Below are 5,481 nucleotides of genomic sequence, written 5' to 3'. Positions count from 1 at the left end.
GCCCGAAGTGGGGATGGATGCGGAGGAAGGCCTCGCACACGACGATAAACGCCAAGATGTTGAGGAAGGAATTCGGGGATAGATCATGGAAATCTATCTCGTAATAGTACATCAGCCCGCGGACGAAAGGGTGGAGTGGAAACCCTAGCCCGCAGAAGAAATGGGGGATGAATACTACCCTCTCTGTGGGCTCCGGCGTGGGGACGACTTGTCCCTCGGCTGGCATATGATGGGCGGTCTCCTTCGCCAAATATCCGGCCGCCCGGAGCTTAGTAATGTCCTCCTCCTTGACGGAGGAGACCATCCACTTGCCCTGACCACCAGATCCGGACATGGTTGCTTGAGTGGAAAGGAGATGAGAACTTGGGCGCTGGAGCCTGAGATCGGAATGGCGGAGACAGAGAGAGCGTGAGGAGAGGAAGAGGGAATCCTTATCCCCTTATAAAGGCAGCAAATATTAAACGCCTCCTCACTCGCCTTAGGATTCGCCTGTTCCCTAGGGCTGTATAAACGGCACGGTTGAGTTACCCATGCCCACATTGATGAGAATCCCGCAATAAGGGGACACGGTCTCTATTTCGACAAGACATGCCAATAGCAACCGTGTCTCGAAGCATGGAATGGCAGAAGAAAAACGGTTCGAAATTATAACCGGACAGACGCGATGTCGTGTTGGAAAAAAGTTGTCAACAGATTAGATTCGTGCAAATATTATATTCTCTCTGTGGTTGTGTATGGTGTGCGTAACAAGTCAGGATACGATCATTGAATCCGAAGACTATCTTGGAGTTCGGAGAAAAGGGAACCTGCCTTACAATGCCGAAGACAATCAGCGCGTCGGACTCCTCATCATTGAAAGCCAGGTTCAGGGGCTACTGAGGGAGTCCTGGACTAAGGGGTCCTCAGGCGTCCGGCCTGTTATCCATGGCCGGACTGATGGGCTGTGAAGACATGAAGGCCGAAGACTTCACCGTGTCTGGATTGGACTCTACTTGGCGTGGAAGGCAAGCTTGGCGACCAAAGATTCCTTTTTATGTAACTGACTCCATGTAAACCCTCGATCCCCTCGGTGTCTATATAAACCGAAGGGGATAGTCTGGAAAGGACAGATACATATACTCATTACCATACCCACATAGGCTAGACTTCTAGGGTTTAGCCATTACGATCTCGTGGAAGATCAACTCTTGTAATAATCATATTCATCAAGATCAATCAAACAGGAAGTAGGGTATTACCTCCATAGAGAGGGCCCGAACCTGGGTAAACATTGTGTCCCCAGTCTCCTGTTACCATCGATCCTAGATGCATAGTTTGAGACCCCCTACCCGAGATCCGCCGGTTTTGACACCGATAGAAGCAATGAGGATAATCCTCAGATCATGGACCCAGTCTGCATCCTTGCCACTATCATCTTTTAACTTAGTTTTCTCTAGGAACATATCAAAAATATATAGGAGCTACAACGCAAGCTATTAATCTACAACATAGATATACAAAAACTATCAGGACTAAGTTCATGATAAATTAAGTTCAGTTAATCATATTACTTAAGAACACCCACTTAGATAGACATCCCTCGAGTCATCTAAATGATTACATGATCCAAATCAACTAAACCATGTCTGATCATCACGTGAGATGGAGTAGTCTTCAATGGTGAACATCTCTATGTTGATCATATCTACTATATGATTCACGTTCGACCTTTAGGTAGCCAGTGTTTCGTGGCCATGTCTGTACATGCTAGGCTCATCAAGTTTAACCCGAGTATTCCGCATGTGCAAAACTATCTTGCACCCGTTGTATGTGAACGTAGAGCTTATCACACCCGATCATCACGTGGTGTCTAGGCACGATGAACTGTCGCAACAGTGCATACTCAGGGAGCACACTTATACCTTGAAATTTTAGTGAGGGATCATCTTATAATGCTACCGTCGTACTGAGCAAAATAAGATGCATAAAAGATAAACATCACATGCAATCAAAATATGTGACATGATATGGCCATCATCATCTTGTGCCTTTGATCTCCTTCTCCAAAGCACCCTCATGATTTCCATCATCACCGGCTTGACACCTTGATCTCCATCGTAGCATCGTTGTCGTATTGCCAACTATTGCTTCTACAACTATCGCTAACGCATAGTGATAAAGTAAAGCAATTACATGTGTTGCATTTCATAGAATAAAGCGACAACCATAAGGCTCCTGCCAGTTGCTGATAAATTTTAGAAAACATGATCATCTCATACAATAACGTATATCACATAATGTATTGACCATATCACATCACAAAAGGCCCTGCAAAAACAAGTTAGACGTCCTCTACTTTGTTGTTGCAAGTTTTACGTGGCTGCTACGGGCTTCTAGTAAGAACCGTTCTTACCTATGCATCAAAACCACAGCAATGTTTCATCAAGTTTGTTGTTTTAATCTTCAACAAGGACCGTCCATAGTCAAATTCGATTCAACTAAAGTTGGAGAAACAGGCACCCGCCAGCCACCTTTATGCAAGACAAGTTGCATGTCTGTCAGTGGAACCGGTCTCATGAACGTGGTCATGTAAGGTTGGTACAAGCCGCTTCATCCAACAATACTATCGAATCAAAATAAGACATTGGTGGTAAGCGGTATGACTATGATCGCCCACAACTCTGTGTGTTCTACTCGTGCATATCATCTACGCATAGACCTGGCTCGGATGCCACTGTTGGGGAACATAGCATGCAATTTCAAAAAAAAATCCTACGATCATGCAAGATCTATCTAGGAGATGCATACCAACGAGAGGGGGAGAGTGTGTCCACGTACACTCATAGACCAAAAGCGGAAGCGTTCGACAACGTGGTTGATGTAGTCAAACTTCCTCTCATTCCGACCGATCAAGCACCGAACATACGGCACCTCCAAGTTCTGCACACGTTCATCTCGATGACGTCCCTCGAACTCTTGATCCGGCAAAGTGTCGAGGGAGATTTCCGTTAGCACGACGGCATGGTGATGGTGATGGTGAAGTGATCTGCGCAGGGCTTCGCCTAAGCACTACGACAATATGACCGGAGGTGTAAACTGTGGAGGGGGGTGCCGCACACGGCTAACAATTGTTGGTGTGTGTTCTAGCGGTGCCCCCCTTCATATTTATAGGTTGTGTTAGATGATAGGCTTGTGGAAGTTGTGTCAACTTGTAAACATTGTTTTGTGTACGTGTGATTTGTTGTACATGACCGATGGTTAGTTTAGATGGATCTTTATCTCCTTATCTTGTGTTTAGCTTGGAGTAGAGGTCAAGTCTAATAACCATCGGCCAAACCCCGTAATCTTGTGCTATAAAACACGTACGCGTCCCTGCCAGAGAGGCATATGCTTCCACCAATTCTTTCATGGTAATCAGAGCAAGCCTCGACATCATCCATGGCAAGCTCTTCCACTTCCTTCCCATCCTCTCCATTTGTGCATGCCGCAACAAAGAAGCTTACGAGAGGGAATGAAGCTCTATGGCACGCCACTGTCCTGTCAGCGATCAGGGGGGCTCAAATGGCGGAGTTCCTCGACGTCGAGCAACCGGTGCCGCCTCAAACAATTGAGGTCACCGGCGACGACGGCAAGACCAAGTACAAATCTCCCAACCCGGAGTTTTCCATGTGGTACGCGAGGGATCAGCAGGTGTTCTTGTACCTGCTGACCTCGCTCCCGCGTGAGATGGCGATTCAGGTGGCCACGTGCCACACCGCAGCAGAGTTGTGTAACACGGTGCAAGCCATGCTCGCCTCACACACGCGTGCAAGAACGGTCAATGTCTGGATCGCGCTGGCGAACCTTCAGAAGGGCAACAATGGCATCGCTGATTACGTTGGTAAGATTAGAGCTTTGTGTGATGAACTAATGGCTTCTGGGAAGAAGGTTGATGAAGAAGATGTTGTTTCTCACATCCTTGCTGGACTCGATGAGGAGTTCGACCCGGTGGTCTCGGCCATGTGCTCCAGGGTCGAACGAGTCGCAGTCCCGGAGCTGTATTCATAGCTGCTGAGCTTCAACACACACATGAGTCCGTGCGGCGGATCCTCCTAGTCATCTGCAAATGCCGCGACTCGCGGCCGCTTCAACAAGAACAACGGCGGTGGTGGTGACCTCGGCCGTAACTTCCCCAACAAACAGACTGGAGGTGGTGGTGATCGCGCCCGCGGAAACTTCCCCAAGTCACCCAACCCACCAAACCGTGGGAATGGGGGCAACGGCGGGGGTGGTGGGGACTACTCCAACAATCCCTCTGCCAAGCCGACCTGTCAGATCTGCGGCAAGATAGGGCACCCGGCATGGAAATGCTGGAAGCGCTATGACTCCTCATTCCAAGGGGGAGAGGAGCTCTCGGCAAACATGGCGGCTCCCCGGTATGGAGTCGACACCAACTGGTACCTGGGTAGTGGTGCTACAAACCACATCACATGTGATCTAGAGAAGCTCATGGTTCGTGACCGGTACATTGAAGATGATCAGATACACACGGCGAGTGGATCAGGTATGACTATAGCCCATTGATAACCCACAAGTATAGGGGATCGCAACAGTTTTTGAGGGTAGAGTATTCAACCCAAATTTATTGATTTGACACAAGGGGAGCCAAAGAATATTCTCAAGTATTAGCAGCTGAGTTGTCAATTCAACCACACCTGGAAACTTAATATCTGCAGCAAAGTGTTTAGTAGCAAAGTAATATGATAGTAGTGGTAGCGGTAGCAAAAGTAATATTTTTGGTATTTTTTAGTGATGATAGCAATAGCAATGGAAAAGTAAATAAGCGAAGAACAGTATATGGAAAGCTCGTAGGCAATGGATCAGTGACGGAGAATTATGCCGGATGCGGTTCATCATGTAACAGTCATAACCTAGGGTGACACAGAACTAGCTCCAATTCATCAATGTAATGTAGGCATGTATTCCGAATATAGTCATACGTCCTTATGGAAAAAAACTTGCATGCCATCTTTTGTCCTACCCTCCCGTGGCAGCGGGGTCCTAATGGAAACTAAGGGATATTAAGGCCTCCTTTTAATAGAGTACCGGAACAAAGCATTAGCACATAGTGAATACGTGAACTCCTCAAACTATGGTCATCACCGGTAAGTATCCCGATTATTGTCACTTCGGGGTTAATGGATCATAACACATAATAGGTGACTATAGACTTGCAAGATAGGATCAAGAACTCGCATATATTGATGAAAACATAATAGGTTCATATCTGAAATCATGGCACTCGGGCCCTAGTGACAAGCATTAAGCATAGCAAAGTCATAGCAACATCAATCTCAGAACATAGTGGATACTAGGGATCAAACCCTAACAAAACTAACTCGATTACATGATAGATCTCATCCAACCCATCACCGTCCAGCAAGCCTACGATGGAATTACTCACGCACGGCGGTGAGCATCATGAAATTGGTGATGGAGGATGGTTGATGATGACGATGGTGA

The 5,481-nt window shown here is 47.0% G+C and overlaps 1 pseudogene; it reads left to right on the top strand.

The window, feature by feature from the left end:
• The first annotated feature begins 3,903 nt into the window (after positions 1-3,903).
• LOC125526117 (small nucleolar RNA Z247) lies at positions 3,904-4,042 on the top strand (annotated as a pseudogene).
• The last annotated feature ends 1,439 nt before the right edge of the window (positions 4,043-5,481 follow it).

Source organism: Triticum urartu, chromosome 7A (assembly GCF_056163025.1).
Source record: "Triticum urartu cultivar PI428250 chromosome 7A, HENAU_Tu73, whole genome shotgun sequence".
Lineage (NCBI taxonomy): Eukaryota > Viridiplantae > Streptophyta > Magnoliopsida > Poales > Poaceae > Triticum > Triticum urartu.
This window is presented reverse-complemented; position numbering and strand designations above follow the sequence as displayed.